Here is an 18,221-nt window from a genome sequence, read left to right as displayed (position 1 = left end):
TCAAAATTATTTTCAGCAACAGCCAACCAGTAGTATGCAAACCAATATTTGCCAATACTGTTCGCAGTTTCTCATTCATGTACATGGCCATAAAAGTACCACTTGTGTGAGGGGAACACGTGATGTACATGCTGTAGCTACATGTTTGTAAATCAGTCCTTCCTAAACATTGATGTCATTAGTTATTGAGGAACAAACAAGCTAAACTGATGGCTCTGTTTAACAAAGACACAAGTATATAAATCCAACGGTCATGGAGGGACAAAGAAGTACTGTATCCATTTATCTTTCCCAAGTCTCACAACCGAAAACCCGACCGTGTAACTCGCACACTCAAGCTCTGTGACCGTATAACTCATGTACTCTAACCACTGAGCTGTACACAACCACCACCAATGTTTTCATCACACTAAACCATAAATACAAAGGTGTATTTGATAATAATTTTGTTGATCTTTCGGGAATACAATGTTTTGTGGAAACTAATAAACAAATCCATTTTGTTCAGTTTCATGTTCTGGCTCGTAGATGAGACTCTTTCTTTAACTGTCCCTAATTTCTTGAAATATATGTTCGAATTTCAAGCGTTTTCGATATATTTTAATATATATCTCCCATTTAATAATGTAATAAATAGTGGTAGTTAATAAGCTTAATTAATTACTCAACATTAGGCTTATATTCCCTCGAACCCAATGTTTTTTACTCGAATATTAATTTCAGATTATATTTATATTAACTCAAAAGTAGAAGATAATTTTTGCCACAGTTGAAGATATTTATTCACGATAAGGGAAAACTCACAATTTAAAGTGTTGGCATTAGAGAGCTGGTAGAAAACGTTGTGTAAAGAGGATTATACTATTCGGTAGTCCCCAGCTGGTACAGAGGTAAGTCTACGGATTTACAACGCCAAAATCAGTGGTTCGGTTTCCCTGGGTGGACTCGGCAGATAGCCTGATGTGGCTTTGCTATAAGAAAAACACACACTAAATGATATCTTTATACCAGTTTTGTTTTACATATTTTGCATACGGATCTGAATAGTAAGCCACATTTCAGTCTTTATCTTTACAATAAAAATAAAGACCGGAAATTTGTTTTCACGAAGCATCTTGTCCCTTGATGGTTCTTCTTTCTTTTTCCGTACAAAAGCTTAAAATTCCTCTGTACTAGTGATCATTAATCCACCAAACTCTATCTCATTATTTCGGAAGCAGAAACACTGAAAGTTATAAAATAAAGAAAGATCGATTATGACGTAAATGTCTCGTGCGGAATTCGGGAATTTCTCTTTCATAATTAAGTTAAAAAATTCAAAACTTTAATCTTTGTCTTTTCTTTTTTCTTCTATATCTTAAACGAAATGAGCAGATCAGAAACACAAACGCTCAGGCATACCTATTCATAAGTTAGACCTGTTGGTTAGAGAGAAGAGCATCATTACCTGCAGCCCACAAGGAAGCTCTCATTCCGAAAAGCTTTCCTTCCTGAAAATCTGGTGTCCCATAAATAAAAATTCCTAGGCGTTCTTTTTGCTTTTTCGTTGCGGATTTTTGGGACTAGCTTGTTCTTTAAATTACTGGCATTTGTTTCATATGTGTCACGTTCTATTATTTCAATAGCATTTTCGTTATCAATTTTGCTAGATTTGCTATGGAACGGCAACTTTCTATAGTTTTAGTAAACATACTATCTAATTACCAAAACTATTTGTTCTTAGATTCAATAGCTTTGACAATCTCTCGCTGATTGTCTTTGAGCAATGGACCTCAATTATGAAAGAAGTATTAACATGAAGCATCATTAATTGTTATTAACTGAAATCCTGATATTGCTTTTACGTTAACAATCAACTTTTCAGAAGCCAAGTTTCTGGAATACGAGTTTTGTTCCTAGTTTTAGTACTATCTCCTTCAACCATGATACAAATCTTGCTCCTAGTTTTTAGTACCAGCTGCTTTAACCATGGTTCAAGTTTTTCTTAGTTGTATTACCATCTGCTTCAACCATAGTACAAGTCTTCTGCTGGTTGTAGTACCATCTGCTCCAACCATGGTACAAATCTTGCTTCTAGTTGTAGCATCATCTCCTTCAGTCATGGTACAAGTATTGTTTTTGGTTGTAGTACCAGCTACTTCAATCACGGCTATTCCTATAAAAAGTGTGTTCTTCGTTATGGTAAAACCACATCGAGCTATCTACTGTGTCTACCCAGGGGAATCAAACCCCTGATTTTAGTTTTGAAGTCTTACCGATGCCCCGCCAGAGGACGTAACGGAAAAGAAAAAAAAAGTCAAAATGTGAGTTTCAACAGTTTACAATACATTATAATTCATTGAAACAATTACTAATTTAAAGCAACCAGACGGTCCAGTGACCTTCAGAACCTAAAAGCCTGACTCCTCCATCGCACAGCGGTAGGTTTGTGATCTTACAATGCTAGAATGGCAACCGGATTCGATACTCTTGGTGGGCAAAGCAGAGATAGCCCATTGTGTATCTTTCTGTTTAATTTCAAACAAACAAAGTGTAAAATCCTATTTAACAAGTGTTTAGCCTAATAAAAATCATTTGACCTATTAAAGGACATTAAAATTGAAAATAATGTGTGTGGAGTCTAAAATTGACCAAATGATCAAAGTTTTTCTTTTATATTCGTCACAAGATAGGAAGGGGATACCTGTGCTTTTCAAAACCTATATTTTTTGTAATACTCTAGCCAAGAAAAATCATGAATTTACACAAGAACAAACTTCTTTCGAAATATATCAATCAAACAAACAACAGACTTTGAAAAGCTAATGCTATTTATTCCCTTTTCATTTGATTAAATTATTTTTCTTGATACCTGCGAAGTTGAAAAGACATAAAAATACTTTCTCGATGTCTGTGGTATTTATATGCTACAATTTATTTTATCTGTTTGTTGTCCTGTCTTTGTTTTCGCAGTTTCTTTAGAAATGTTCAAAAGAAAAGTTAGCACAAAAAATGTTTATTTTTTACATTTTCAACATAATTGAAGATTTAAAATTTATCACATCAAAGAACAGTTTTGCATTTCAGCAGATGAAAGTAAAATATAGAGAAAACAGACTTAAACTACTTTGCATATATAAATATTGAAAAAGTAGACTTTTAAAGATTTTCTACATGTTATATAACAAAAATGTTTGATTCTAACTAATCAGCTAGGCGCTAGTTTCTTCTGTGTAGGCCCTATTTTTTTGGATACAACAAAGAAGCTAGTGCTGACGTAAAGTTGTTATATAGTGTTTAAAGTTTATAAACTGTTGTTTTATTAGTTTTGTTGTTATTACATATACGTAGTGTATCTTTGAAATACAGCAAATGCCTGGACGTTTTTTGACATTCTTCGAATATACATGATCTGGTAATTCGAGAAATAGTATTTAAATAATAGTTATACAGAGTTCGTAAGTTCTGTTCAGAGGAATATTAGTTTAGTAAGCTATAACATCCATACATCTCTTTCAGTACCGAGAGATTCCAATTTTATTTTTAAAGCTTCAGCAGATAAGCAAATTTAAAATAACAAAAGTGTTATCCTCACAAGGTTTTCTATGACAGTTTGGTTCAATGAATACCATACAAACAAAGCATATAGGGACCGAAATGGATTGTCTGAATCTTGTATTAGAAGAATGAGAACAATTGTTGGAAGAACTCGAACAGTCCAATGTCTTCCTGGATTCTTTCATTGCTGTGACTAATTATGCTATTCAGGAACCTGTAAACTATATACTGAATATACGCTTCAACCTAAAAAGAAATTCGTCACAACAATGGCATTGTTCTGATTCTATTTAAACAAGGTTTGCCTTTTCGTTGGTATGAAGATGTTAAAGACGGTACTTTGAATCATTACTGTTTTCTGAAATTCAAGGCAATGCTTTAGCTTATTATAATGGAGCTCATGATGTATACGCTCAAAACTCGAATCTCGAAAAATCGCGCACCAATCACAAATGGGTAATATTTTTATAACTTGACAGTATTTTTATAGTTGGGCAATAAATAAAACAATTGAAGTTTCGACGAAAGTAATATGTTTCAAATTTAACTAATATAAGTTACAAAAAAGGGATAAGATTAAAATATAAAGCAATCAAAACAATATTTGAAAAATTGTTTTTCTTTAGTGACAATCTCATGAGTGTTACAACAGAAAATCTAGTCACTTTCATCGATAACTGCACCTATAAAGAAATACTTCAACAAAACCTTCTCTGTGATGTAATGCTCTGATGATAGCTCATTTTAAAATTGAAATTTCAATAAAATCTATTTTCTCATGAGTGATAAACATTGTCGAATGTCAAGTAAGAGTACATTGTTGTATGGCTGTCAGACAATTGCAGACAAGGCCGCGAGTCCAATAACTTTTCGGAGGAACTAGCAGTTTTACCTGCCCGGAGAGAGGTTATTTGTACTAGTAAATATAACAGCCTGTGGGGGAACATTTCTAGAGAATTATAGGTGACAAGAAGACAAAAGATCTGAAGATTACATATTATGACTATGGTTTGAGACTTACTTTATTGAGTTCTGGATATCAATATAATCTTAGTTCAAATATTGCTAATGAGATGCATTAAACGAAAGCCACATAAGCACAGCAGAAAACATATTCCATCACTGATAACACCACTGGTATTTCAGAATAATACCATGGATATACTGTAACAACTATGTAAAACCTGATCTTTGTCGAATATTAAATATTAGTTAGCTGAGGATTCTTCTGCGGTAGGTGTCTGTAACTTGTAGGCGATAAACGTCAAGAATAAACAAAAGCACACAATCCACTTGTTTTAAAATAATATATTTAAAACAAAACAAACTTATGTACAAAACCTCTTTACACTATAAGATATCACAATTTTATCTAAAACTTTAGTAATTACTTTTTCTTATCAAAAGTCCATACAGACTAGTTTAGTTATTTTAAAATCCAATTGAGAAACCGAATTATTTTTCCTTACTCTTGTCACAATAGTATCAGTGAATAATTTAGTTGTATTCTGAACCTAAAATAATTGTCTCCTTTTCGTAAAAGTCCAGACAGACTGGTCAAATTACCTTAGAACACCCTCTGACAATACACATTATTTTTATTATACTCACTTCAAAATATCGCCCATTTTGGCTAATTACTCACACGCCAGCTAACTTCACGTTTTCTAATTATTTTTTTCTGACTCAACTTTTACTTAACTTGCGCTTACTCAGTCACCTATATTTAGAAATTGTTCACTGAGGCCTCGTACGTTTCTATAAATCACGCGAGAAATTCTATAATTTAACAATACTCACTTAATGTAACGAGAAATAAATCGAAGATTCGAGTAACGTGGCGGCAACAATAGTATTGGAGCAGAATACAATGATTTAACTGATACATAACACTCCTATCATGAAAATTAAACAATCATGTGTGTTTTCTTAAAGCAAAGCCACACGGGCTATCTGCTGAGCCCATCGAGGGGAATCGAACTCCTAATTTTAGCCTTGTAAATCCGTAGACATACCGCTGTACTAAACAACAATTAAATATAAAGTCACAAAATAAATTAAATAATAACGGTTATATTTAAGAGTCTTCTATATCCAACAATCTCTATGGTTTTTTGGAAGATTCGTCTCCTGAGAATCTGTAAAGAATCTGAAAGATGCTTTGACTGTTAGCAGATTTCACCAATGGCGTGTAGTCGGTCAGTCGTATAATAGTGCTGCACTGACGTCAGTAGAGTTCCCTTGTGTAAGAAAATTGACAAAAAGAAAAAAGCAACTTTTGGAAATTCGACCATGCACTGAGTCGAAACATGAAGTAGGTATATATAATGATTCTTTGTTGGGCGTAACGAATATTTGGATCCTTGGCGAATATTTACAAGTTCGTCACCACATTTCATAAGATAAATGATCTTTTCGCAGAGGTGAAAAATCAACATGGCATATTTCAAGTCCTTAAACACAAGCGAATGTTAACTACTCTGTCGTGGTGCCACCAAAAACCTTTCGGTAACATGCTTTTAAAAATGCCATCATTTGTTTGATCTCGGATCCTGTGCCCAAATGTGAAAAAACTTATCTTTTTTTTTTGTGAAAGACATGGCTTCAAGAATCTGCTATTTTTTGAAGTTCAGTTCTGCAGAGGAAAACATAGGACTTGGAATCAGTTATGATAAGGTTCCATAAAACAATGGACTATTGAATGAGTTATGAAGAAGAGAGGTTCAGAATCAACACCTTCTTGATTAGCATTGATACGACTTTGAACTATGTGGATGATAGTTGTTCGTCTAACGTTTGGTTTTTGGAATTTCGCACAAAGCTACTCCAGGGCTATCTGTGCTAGCCGTCCCTAATTTAGCAGTGTAAGACAAGAGGGAAGGCAGCTAGTCATCAACACCCACCGCCAAATCTTGGGATACTCTTTTACCAACGAATAGAGGGATTGACCGTCACATTATAACGCCCCCACGGCTGGGAGGGCGAGCATGTTTGGCGCGACTCGGACGCGAACCCGCGACCCTCAGATTACGAAACGCACGCCTTACCGCGCTAGGCCATGCCAGACCGTTCGTCTAACGACAAGTTTTATTTCACTTTGCCTTACTGAATCTATTCCGTTTCAATGAATGGCAAGAAGTACTGCGTAAGGAAGACGTTCATGTGTGTGATAATAGTTTATTTGTTTGTTTGTGTTTTGAATTTTGCGCAAAGCTACACGAGGGCTATCTGCGCTAGCCGTCCCTAATTTAGCAGTGTAAGATGAGAGGGATGGCAGATAGTCATTGCCGTCCACCGCCAACTCTTAGTAACGAATAATGGGATTGATCGAACTATATAACGCCCCCACGGCTGAAAGGGCGAACATATTTGTTGTGACGGGTATTCGAATCCGCGACCCTCAGATTAAGAGCCGAATGTCGTAACCGCCTGGCCATGCCGAGCCATTTCACTAAATAAAACTTTCGTGTGTGTGATGACAGATACAGTTTCAGTAAGGAAGATTTTGAGTTATGTAATGACAGTTATTGTTTCAGTGTAGATGATTTTCAGGTGTATGGTGACAGTTGCGGTTTTGCTGAGGATGATTTTTGTGCGAGTAATGACAGTTACAGTTTTAGTAATGTAAACTTAAATGTGTGTGATAACATTTATGGTTTCAGTTAGGAAGATTTTCATGTATGTTTTGTCAGTTACGGTTTCAGTAAGGAAAAACTTCAGAAAGAAAGTGCGACTTTTCTCCAGATTTCTCCAATCTTCGCAATGTGCTTTAGGTGTCGAGACACAACATTGTCAATGTTGTTCAATGTGATACATTCCTTCCACCAGTCACTGAAACTTTTCACTACAACCTCCATTCCCAAATCTCTACTAAAAACGTAAACTTCTTTATGAATTAACAGTAAACTATACTAACTAACAAGACTGCTTCTCTAATCTGGAGAAATCATGGTCCGTTTGCGTTTCATCTGAGTAATTATTTACTTTTTATTTCCCGCTTCACATCTTTTCCTCTTTTGCACCCCCACAAAAAAACTACTTATCTAAACATTCGTTTTGAGAACCTATGCCTATGATGTTGGTAAGTTTATAATCATTTTCGTGTGCAGTTATTGAAGTATAACACATTATTATAATAAGTTTATTTTATTTTCTGGGCCTGTCATAGCCTGAGGGTCGGTCGAGGGTTTATATCTTCGTCATCGAACGTGCTTGTCCTTTAAGCTGTGAAGTCGTTATTATGTGTCGGTCAATCTAACTACCCGTTGTAAAAGAGTATCCCAAGAGTTGGCGGTGGATGTGCAAGCTAGCGCATATAGCCCTAGAATAGCTTTGTGCGAAATTCAAACCAAACTTTGAAACTTTGATTTTAAGTAATGTGAAACTCCTTTTGATATACATACATAATATGGAAAGAAAATGTTATTTAAAGTAATAACGACATTACATATAACCTCTTCTCACTTCGAAATAAAATGTTATTTAAAGTAATAACAACGTTGCGTATAACATCTTGTCTCTTCGAAATAATATGTTACTTGATAACAACGTTGCGTGTAACCTCTTCTCACTTCGAAATAAAATGTTTCTTAATAGCAATGTTGCGTATAACCTCTTCTTTCCTTCCCATCCAGAAGACAATATGGTTTATGGAAGAGTATTGTACAATTGTACTACAAATGATGTAGCTAGAAATTAAATGGTACGCACATTACAGTTATTACAACTGTACATCTTATGTATATAAGTTTTATTTTATGTTTTCACTTTCATCCTTACCATTCAGGATTAATATATCAGCAAACATTTTTGGAAGTGAAGTTACTGAGTTGTTAGTCACTTATTTTTGACTAACTTAAGTCAATTTACAGCTTTTATACTTCCATCGAATGACATTCTTCTAAAAACTCAAAAGAATTGTTAGCGGATGGGTTGAAAGGGAAAAAAAAACACCTCTCATTGGTACTGGTGTCGATTTTATCGTGAATATGAGGACTCTCTTTTCGACATGCTTTCCATTTATCCTACAACACCACTTATTACGTCCAAAATTTACATACGTATATAATGCATGATTATAGACATTCCACTGACATTAATAACACGTGCAAATAGAATGCATTGCATCCAAACTCCAGTCACATTCGTAATACATTACTTCCAAATTTCGGTCATATTTATAATGCATTACATCCAAACTCTAGTCACATTCACAATGCACTACATATCCAACTGTGTTAAAGAAATTGGTTTCATATTTTAATGTGTGTGTTGTTTTTTTTCAAAATCGATGTATTATTATTTTAATTTTAATGTTTAATTTGTTTAATATATATTTAGGAATACTAAAACATTGCTTGAGCTAAGCTTCTTATCACCAGACTTAAAGTTTGACATTCTTACAATGTTTCTAAACTACGGGATTAAAAACATACTTTGGAACAATAAGTTAAAAAGTCTTAACATAGCATCATTTCTTCTGCATGGAAAAGTTTCGACTTTTTGAGATGGTATATTTAAAACTATAAGTAATCCTTCAGTAATAAAACAGACAGTGTTTTTTGTATTTTATTTTCGGAACTTGGGCATTTTCCTCTCCTTGTTTGATAGGTATTTATTTTGCACTTTACTTAAATTTCATTCTTAAACGTAAATATACTCGATAGTTCCCTTATTTACTATGACTTTACGGTTACGGCTCAAAAGTTTTACAGTACAATGACATTAATATTATTACTCGGTGGACTCAGCAGGTAGCCTGATGTGGCTTTGATATAAGAAACAAACACACACATACTATTATTACTTAAAGTGTTGGTTGCCAATGGTAATAACGTTTTAAGTTAAACGAAGAGCCATTTTATTCAACGAACTGAAGTACGTGCGCTTAGAAAATGTATCGTGTGTTAGTTTTCAATATGTTATACATTTTAAAAACTTCTTGCCTTAATATCCGGTATTACTTACGTTTCACGAATTCCCGGAAATCTTTCGACTGTCTTATCTTATGCAACATAGTGGCAACCTCTAAGTATCAGCTTGTCTTCTTGGTACTACGAAAGAAGAAAACTCTAGTTGACACCGATTATAGCATATCGTTTTCTTTATTAATTTTACAAAGACTTTTCTCCTTAACATTACATGAGCTAAGAAATAAAAATTGGTTTTGCTACAATTTGTTTAATTTGGAGGGATGGGGGCAAAGCGTCACAATGGGCTACCTTTACTGTGCCCACTGCAGGACTGTGTTACAAGCTCTCATACCTACTGCTAGATCAACACAAGTTCGTGTTAGTTCATCGAACCAGAGGTTTGCTGTTTTTCTCACAACGTTTCTCGCAATCGTATCTTATTTATTTCGATTACAAGTTCAAACGTATGGTACAAAGCTACAAATTTCGTTGTATTACTTTTCGTAACTCCATGTGGGTTTCAAGTAAGAAACTATTGTACTTTAGATGCAATATGAGCTAATGAAAGCTACAATCATTGCTGTTTTTGGTTTTTGTTTAACTCTTTTTTTTTGTACCATAAAATTAACTACTAAGTACAATCGAAATTACTTCATAAAAATTTAATAAGAAACTCGAAAAGGAAAATTGATTTAGAAACAAATACGAATAATGCTTTTGTGTAGCACCACAAAACCACGAGACTAAAATCATTACGCTATTTCAACTATATATACTATAGTTTTTTTTGGTTTTATCAAACACTGAAATATTAATGACTGAATGAGGAAAAAAGACCTAATTCAGAAAACAAACCGATTTACGGGTTCTTAAAAAAAATAAAATTTCGGTTTGCACAATATATTCCGTAAATACCGACCATAAAAATTATTTACTTTAATGTGTATCCCTATGTGATGTCCCCCGGTACGACAGCAACAGGTCTAAGAGGTGGACATAGCAGATTGTCCAATGTGGCCGTACGAGCTATTTCTCTAGCACGTTGTATCCTTATGGGGCCGTACATATTACTTACTGTAACACACTCAAGGAAAGAAACTTTGTATTTCTACGTGGCTCTACGAGATTTTTACTCTAATACTCACTAAGAGAAACTTTGTGTTAAGTTTTTCGAAAAATAACAGCTGTAAGTTTATAGATTTACAATGCTAAAATCAGGGGTTTGATTCCCCTCGGTGGCCTCAGCAGATAGCCCAATGTGACTTTGCTATATGAAATACACACACACACACTTAAAAAGTAATGGCAAACATTAAATATCAAGTCTAATAAGAAATAAAAATATTAAAAAGCAGTTTTATTCATCGAAATAGAAACCTGGTGAATCTACAGACTTTTGCTAACAAGAAACATGACGATAAAATTGTCAAGTCCTAGAACTCAAATGTTCGTGAAAACCATTCTCTGTTGCTGCTCTGTTGTTGAATCTTTTGTCCTGTAAAAAATTTTCTAAATGCTTGATAAAGTTTAAGGAGTAAGGAGGATGAGAGAATGTTTTATAGTTCAGTTCGTTAGGCTTCTGAAGAGTCATTTGAGCAACGTGAGCCGAGTATTATCGTTAAGCAAAATTGGTGCTCTTCAAGTGACTAATGCTGGACCTTTTTCACGTAACTTTCTGTATATTTCTTTCAGTTCTTGACAGTAAACCTCTGCAGTGATATTCTGACCCTGGTTAAGAAAACTGTAATGTAGGCCGTACACCACCATGCAGTGACCATAATCTTCTTACACTGCGCAGATCGCTTTCTGTTATCGTAAAGGATCCACTTTTCATCACAGGTAACAATTCAATCAAGAAATTGGTCATTTCTGCTGTAGAAAATCAGTATAAAGCACAGTTCAAAACGCCAATTTTTCTAATTTTCATTGAGTTCATGTGGAGTTTTGCCACTTTTCCAATTTGCTCGAGATGGTCCGAACTTGTGGAAGTGTCAACATCCACTTCTTCTGTCATTTCTCGAACAGTTTTGTGTGGGTTTCTTTTCACTAACGTTCTCAGTTGGTTATTTTCCACAACAGAATAACGTTCTCTGCACTCCTTACGTTTAAGATTCATATCTCCATTACGAAACGTTTGGAACCAACACTGTACTGTACGTTCTAAGACGGTTCCTTCGTCCTATTCATGGTTCACATTGCGAGCTGTTTGCAATGTATTATGACCAAGTTTGAAAAAAAGTGATGTCCATCTTTATTTTTCCATCATTAATTGTAAGGGTCTGAAATATTTGAAATGAAGTTTTAGAAAAGAATAAAATCACTAATGAATAGAAAAAAGCTTTAGTTTTTCAATAGCATGTATGAAATAATAAAAAGGCAGGTTTCTTATCCCTATAAATGACTAAAATTTTGACATAAAAATCCTCCATTATTTTTCTAACAACCTAATATTTCTACGTGGATGTATGAGTTTTTTGCTCTAATACTAACTCAAAGAAACATTCAAATACCTCATAACATCATTCTTATCATCTCTAATTAAACATACTAATTATAGTATATTTTAACTTATACCCTAAGGAGAGCTCATAATAAAACATGAAAATAGATATAAGCGAAAAAGTCCATTATTTTGTTATATAATTATTATTATTCTTTCGGCTAACTAAATAAATATAGTTTTTGCTTTCTATCAGATGAAGGTTCCAGCTTGTTCTTGCTTTTGTACCATTGATTTTGCTTTATAACTGACAAATAACTTCTTCATAAATTGGTTAATGAGATGGCAAAAAGAAAATGCACTTAATTACCAGCTATATCAGTTAACCGAGTTCTAGCGGGAAATATTTCTCATATCGTAACAGATAGAGCTCTTAATTAAATATTAAGCCTTGATTTTATGAAATTAAAAGAACATAAATCTCAATGATTAAATTTCTAATTCTTGATGAGGTTTCAGAACTGGAACAGAATTATTTCATTTTAATCTGAAGACGAAAACTTCAAAATAAAAGGCACGCCCTTAAACTTACAATCCCTTTAAGAATCATAGAGTTCAGAGACTATATGTAGAGATGACTAAGATACTTAATAGACATAATACAGATACGTACGCTAAAAATTCAACAGCGACAAAGAGTTTTACTTTAAAAGATGGATACCACTCACATTCATTTGTTATTTTACCCAATAAGCCCAAAACAAGAGAAGAAACCATTGCTAAGATACAAAACCAGAAAGTGACCAACCCAACAGGTTGTTCATCTTTCTTCTCTTGTTTCAGTTGAGATAATTCTACAACTACTTTATCTCTAACATCAGTTTAAATCTAAATACACCTATGTATTTCTGTGCAGAACGTGATTTCATTGTTTTATCGTAATAGCTAATAGTATTTTTTTTTAATTACTTCTGGTGTAAACGATGTTATCCTTTCTCCTCCAACTCGGCTGTTCCACAGAAATATGGCATTCCATTAAAAACTAAATATAGGAATTACCAACCAATATTATATGAGCATTAGATGATTGTAAGATGTAGAATACTAAATGGTTTGTACACTATACAATCAGTGCCTTTTAAAAGCTAAACTTTATATTATATGTGAAGTGAAAGAGAAGAAAATCGTACTCATAATGCTAAATTTATTACACAAAAAACAAGTAAGAAAAACCTTCTGCAAGTTTAAAATTATGTATAGATGAAGTGTCAAAAAATGCAAACAAGAATATAAGAAGAGTACAGCTATACGTAGACCATCCCTACATGACTTTCGATATTCAACTTTACTGTCACAGTGTAAAATGTATAACTGATTTTAATATTAATGCAGTTGGAAGTTTCATATTCTTACCTATTGGTGTGCAATTTTTATCATAATGTCATAGTTACATCAGGGTAGGCGTTATTGTATTGTAATTAAGAACCTAGAAACATAGTAGGAAAACAAAGTTGAGTCAAAACATGTCTTGATTACTTCAGGCTATTATAAATTATAGCTAAGAGGTCGGTCCAAATGACCGAACTAGTAACCATTTTGTACTCGTTCACTTAAAAAAATGTTTTTATTACTTCTTCGAAAGATACGATATATTTTGTAATAATGAAAAAATACTAGCAACAACCAGACGTGTACTCATTAGAGGGCATACATCCCCCACAGCGTTAATCGTATTAGACTGTCCAAAAACAGAAAAATGTGCCATTATGTCTGTTCTTATCAACGGATAGGTAATATTTCTTGCAAGGCCATAAGGAATAATATTCTACACATGTCCACCAAGTTTAATCAAAATCCAATAATTTTTAATGAGTTATAGAGCAAATATGTATGAATAATTGGTTTCCATGTTAACACATAAGGATTATTTTCAGATTTTTGTGACCTTCCTGTGGCCTTGATCCTCCATAAGTAATAAATGCTAAGTTGTGTCGTAATCCAAATGAATATGAGCTTCAGTTTAAATCCATTCAGCCGTTTTTAAGAAATGATGCTGACAAATATGCATCAGAATGAAAGCATAACTTCCGTTCACCTCAGGTGGCGGAAAGAATAGTATAACATTTTCCTACGTATTGCTGAAGAAAGAAAACATAATACAAGAATTGAATTTATAGCTTTAATCAATCGTCACTGAGCTATGTAAAAGTATTAAAAATAAAATATTTAAAGATAAAATTTTCAAATGTATCTCAGACGGCTGGTATGAGTATTAACACTTTTATTGATAAGGAGAGAACAAGATTTGACCTTTCTAGGTCATCTTCAGGTTATGAGTTTCCCTTTTTTTGCTTTATTCTTAAAAAGAATCTCATCATTTTGATTCCTCTGTAAGTACATTAGCCTGTCCATCTTCTTAATGGGACATGACAATAAACTGTTCAGCAGTGGTGTGAGGTATTAGTTACATGTTCTGCAGATAGGTAAGTATCTATTTGAAATATATTTCAGAATAATTTTTCTTAACCTGAAGATGACCTAGGAAGGTCGAAACGTTGTTCACTCCTTATCAATAAAAGTGTTAATACCCATATCAGCCGTTCTGAGATACATTCCTATTTCAAGTGCGTTTCTCCTTATCAAGAATTTTCAATACTAAGATGTTATTTACCGTTAACAGGCGGCTCGTAGAACAGCACGTCTCCGAGTTTGTTTTTTGGTTTTTTACAAGCACAAACCTTTAGCTCATACCTTCATCATGTTTTAATAAATTTGAGTCAGACACTTCTGTTATTGTATTTGACCACATTCACGATATATTAATTTATTGCAATTACTTAAAAGAATTTCAGTTTGAGGGTAGACGAGTAGAAATCCTCATGTGTAAAAAATATAATAAAGTATAAGAGCGCCTCGCGCTTGGTGTTGCTGGCGCATAAAAATATAGCTAACAAAAAGGGTTTGTTTTTGTTTGTTTTTGGAATTTCGCACAAAGCTACTCGAGGGCTATCTGTGCTAGCCGTCCCTAATTTAGCAGTGTAAGACTAGAGGGAAGGCAGACAGTCATCACCACCCACCGCCAACTCTTGGGCTACTCTTTTACCAACCAATAGTGGGATTGACCGCCACATTATAACGCCCTCACGGCTGAAAGGGCGAGCACGTTTGGAGCGACGGGGATGCGAACTCGCGATCCTCAGATTACGAGTCGCACGCCTTGTTGTAACTGTGGACAGACGATTTTTACACTCGGCGGTCTCATTCTGTGAGCTTGTGTGGCTTACCACTTCGTGGCTAAACTGCTGTTGTTCCCAAACGTTTTCACTTTATAATAACAGCACTTACAGTTTACCGGGTCAGCTCTAGCAGGGCAGAAATTTGACGAACTGACTTATTGGAAAGGTGACATCTTATGACAGTACCACGTTGAAAGTCACTGCGCTCTTCAGCACGACCTATTCTACTGCCAATGTTTGTTTACGGAGATTGCATGGCTGAATGCTTGATTTTATACACCTGTTAACAATGGGTGTGGGTAAAATAGCCAAACCTACTAATTAGAAAGAGTATCCACATACTGTGAATCTTACATGAGAAAAATATCCATAGTTTTAACATGGGTCCGGAGAAAACTTTTAAGATATTCATCCCTCTTCTGTCGACTGAAATGTTACAAAGTTGACCCTAATTTCAATTATGTTACATTATTGTATCATTCAAAAGAAAATAATCTTGAGTGGAGGGTCTTTGCTCCACCTATCACCTGGTCTTTATGGATCAAAGTCAAATTAATAGAAGTCGCCAACCTGTTACAAATTTTCTCTTCATAAATTAAAGCAATCTTTCTACTAACAATTTTTCTTTATAAATCAAAGCTATCTTTCTGCCAAGCACGTTTTCTTCAAAGACCGAGGCCATAGTTTTATGAATACCTTTTCTAGTAACACAATATATGAAATAAAGTCTCGAACGTTCAAAGGTATTTAATAAAGTCTAGTATCTGTACAGGTTTTGAATCAAGGTTTTAATTGTTCAAAATTTTTACACAAATCCGGACAGCGTTGTCCTTAAAAAAAAAAAAAATACGTTGGTGTCGGATAAATATTCCTCTTGAAATTGTTTTCTTAAACATCGCGTCAAACTATGACGTACTTGTTTTGAAAGCTGTAGTTAACAGGTCTCTTTAAAATAGCCTGGCATGGCCTAGCGCGTAAGGCGTGCGACTCGTAATCCGCGGGTTCGCGCCCGCGTCGCGCCAAACATGCTCGCCCTCCCAGCCGTGGGGGCGTTATAATGTGACGGTCAATCCCACTATTCGTTGGTAAAAGAGTAGCCCAAGAGTTGGCGGTGGGTGGTGATGACTAGCTGCCTTCCCTCTAGTCTTACAGTGCTAAATTAGGGACGGCTACCACAGATAGCCCTCGAGTAGCTTTGTGCGAAATTCCAAGACCAACCAACCTCTTTACAATATGAACTAAAATATTAATAATTCCGTGTACGTTGTTGTTATAACTAATTCCATTAGTGTTAGGCCATAAAAAGTCTGTATTACCCAATTTTAATCAACTCAAAGTCCTTCGATCATGAAGGTTAACTTCAATCGAAAATATTGCATTTAATTCATATAGAGTAAGAGATGATTTTTCCTGAAATATATCTAAGTTTGTTTTGGTGGTGCTATTTTTAAAATTTATATTCACGATTTTTTTCTAGTGACTACTTAATATCTAAAGTTTAGAAGTGTAGTTTGCTTATTTAAAAAGGAATTTAACCACAGTTACAGGCAAACAATACAAACAACTTCAAGAATCAGAGCTAGAAATTGCGATGTTTGTTGTTGTTTTTCTGTCAGTGACATTATTACACCCCGATGTTAGTATCGTTTGTAGCAGCGAAAAAGAAATCGTGAAAACCTTTCATCATAAACAAGACCGTTCAGTTGCCAACAGTAAGCAATAAAGTACTAGATCGATTTGATTTATATGTGTTCTGTTGCTGTTTTCCATATTTACATGCTACTTCAGTGAAGTGGGACCGAGGTTTTACATGGATGAGCTTGCAATGTATCTTTCTTTGATAAAAAGAAATCAAGATCAGACTTTCGAATGTTAGTCAAAAATACAACGAATTTTTTTTCCGATTATGAGTTATTTCTTTAGTTGTCATCTTATAATCGGATTGAATAGGACATGTTTGTTAGGTCAGATTATCAATGAATCAAGGATAATGTTCGCGTTTTACCCTTTTATTTGTAATTTTACATTCCATAACTTCTTCTAAAATCATTAACGACATTAGATTAAATAAAGCACCGTATATTGTAGAAAAATAAATACATATACGAAACTCTCTCACAAATAACACATACGTAAAATTTCGTTTTTCAAGCGAGCAAGCAGTTCGAGCAATATTTACTGCACAATTATCAAACTGCTTTTAAATCCTTTTCGGTAGTGTTGAACCATTTTATTAGTTTCGAGCACAGATTTTCATGTAAAATATTTTGTCAATCTCTCAGGCTATAAACACAATAAGCTCCTTGCTGCTCTGCTACTAATTACAAGCAAAATTAAAAAGCCTAATCCTTCCATCGTGAGGTAAGCAGTCATCCATACAGGAACCCTATTATACTTAATGAATAATACAAAAAAGAACCAACAAAAAGAAGTCCGGTTAAATATACGCTAATCATTTTCATCGTTATGTAGAGTTAAAACGTTTGGTTAATGAGCTGTGTGTACTTGATTCTTAAGTTCAACATAACTCAATCAGATACCGTTTTCCTAAATAAAAGCTTCCCTTTATCTTCTATTATACACATATATTAAATTATTTTAACAGCAAAGCTGTGTAGCGCAAAGACCTTCTAACAACAACCTCAGTGTACCGAGATCTCACCATTTCTATATCTACTTGTAGCGCCACCTGTCAGAAGTCTCATCTACACATATCCATCCCTTAAGTTTAATTAAAGGCACGCACGAAAAACGTTTATTCTTTTTCTGTTTGGACATTTAGGCAAACCTATACTAGGATTATCTGTGTTATTTCTAATTTTGAACTAATTGGATAGAAGGGAGGCAGCAACTCAAAATTACTCAAAGACAACTTTTGAGCTATTATTATGTGCCCAAATAGTTAGGCTTGACCATCACTCTCATAGTATATCATAATCATAAAATGCGAAGCTTATATTATTTACAAGAAAGCACGAAACATGAACCCTCGGATTCGCAGTTCTGTTATTTTTTAACAATGAACGTTTTATGTCACCGCCAGTTATGAATGTTGTTCCCAGGTTGACTAGTACCTAGATAATACCTGATTTCTTG

The 18,221-nt window shown here is 34.2% G+C and overlaps 1 long non-coding RNA gene across 1 annotated transcript in view; it reads right to left on the bottom strand.

The window, feature by feature from the left end:
* Positions 1-18,221, bottom strand: part of LOC143225254 (uncharacterized) — a 135,092-nt gene that overhangs the window by 53,238 nt on the left and 63,633 nt on the right. The window contains exon 2 of the long non-coding RNA XR_013013750.1: positions 9,505-9,590. This is a non-coding gene — a long non-coding RNA (uncharacterized LOC143225254). The remainder of the gene's footprint in view (positions 1-9,504; positions 9,591-18,221) is intronic.

This window comes from Tachypleus tridentatus, chromosome 9, assembly GCF_004210375.1.
Source record: "Tachypleus tridentatus isolate NWPU-2018 chromosome 9, ASM421037v1, whole genome shotgun sequence".
NCBI lineage: Eukaryota > Metazoa > Arthropoda > Merostomata > Xiphosura > Limulidae > Tachypleus > Tachypleus tridentatus.
Note: the sequence above shows the minus strand (reverse complement) of the source record. Positions and strands in the feature narration are given on the sequence as shown.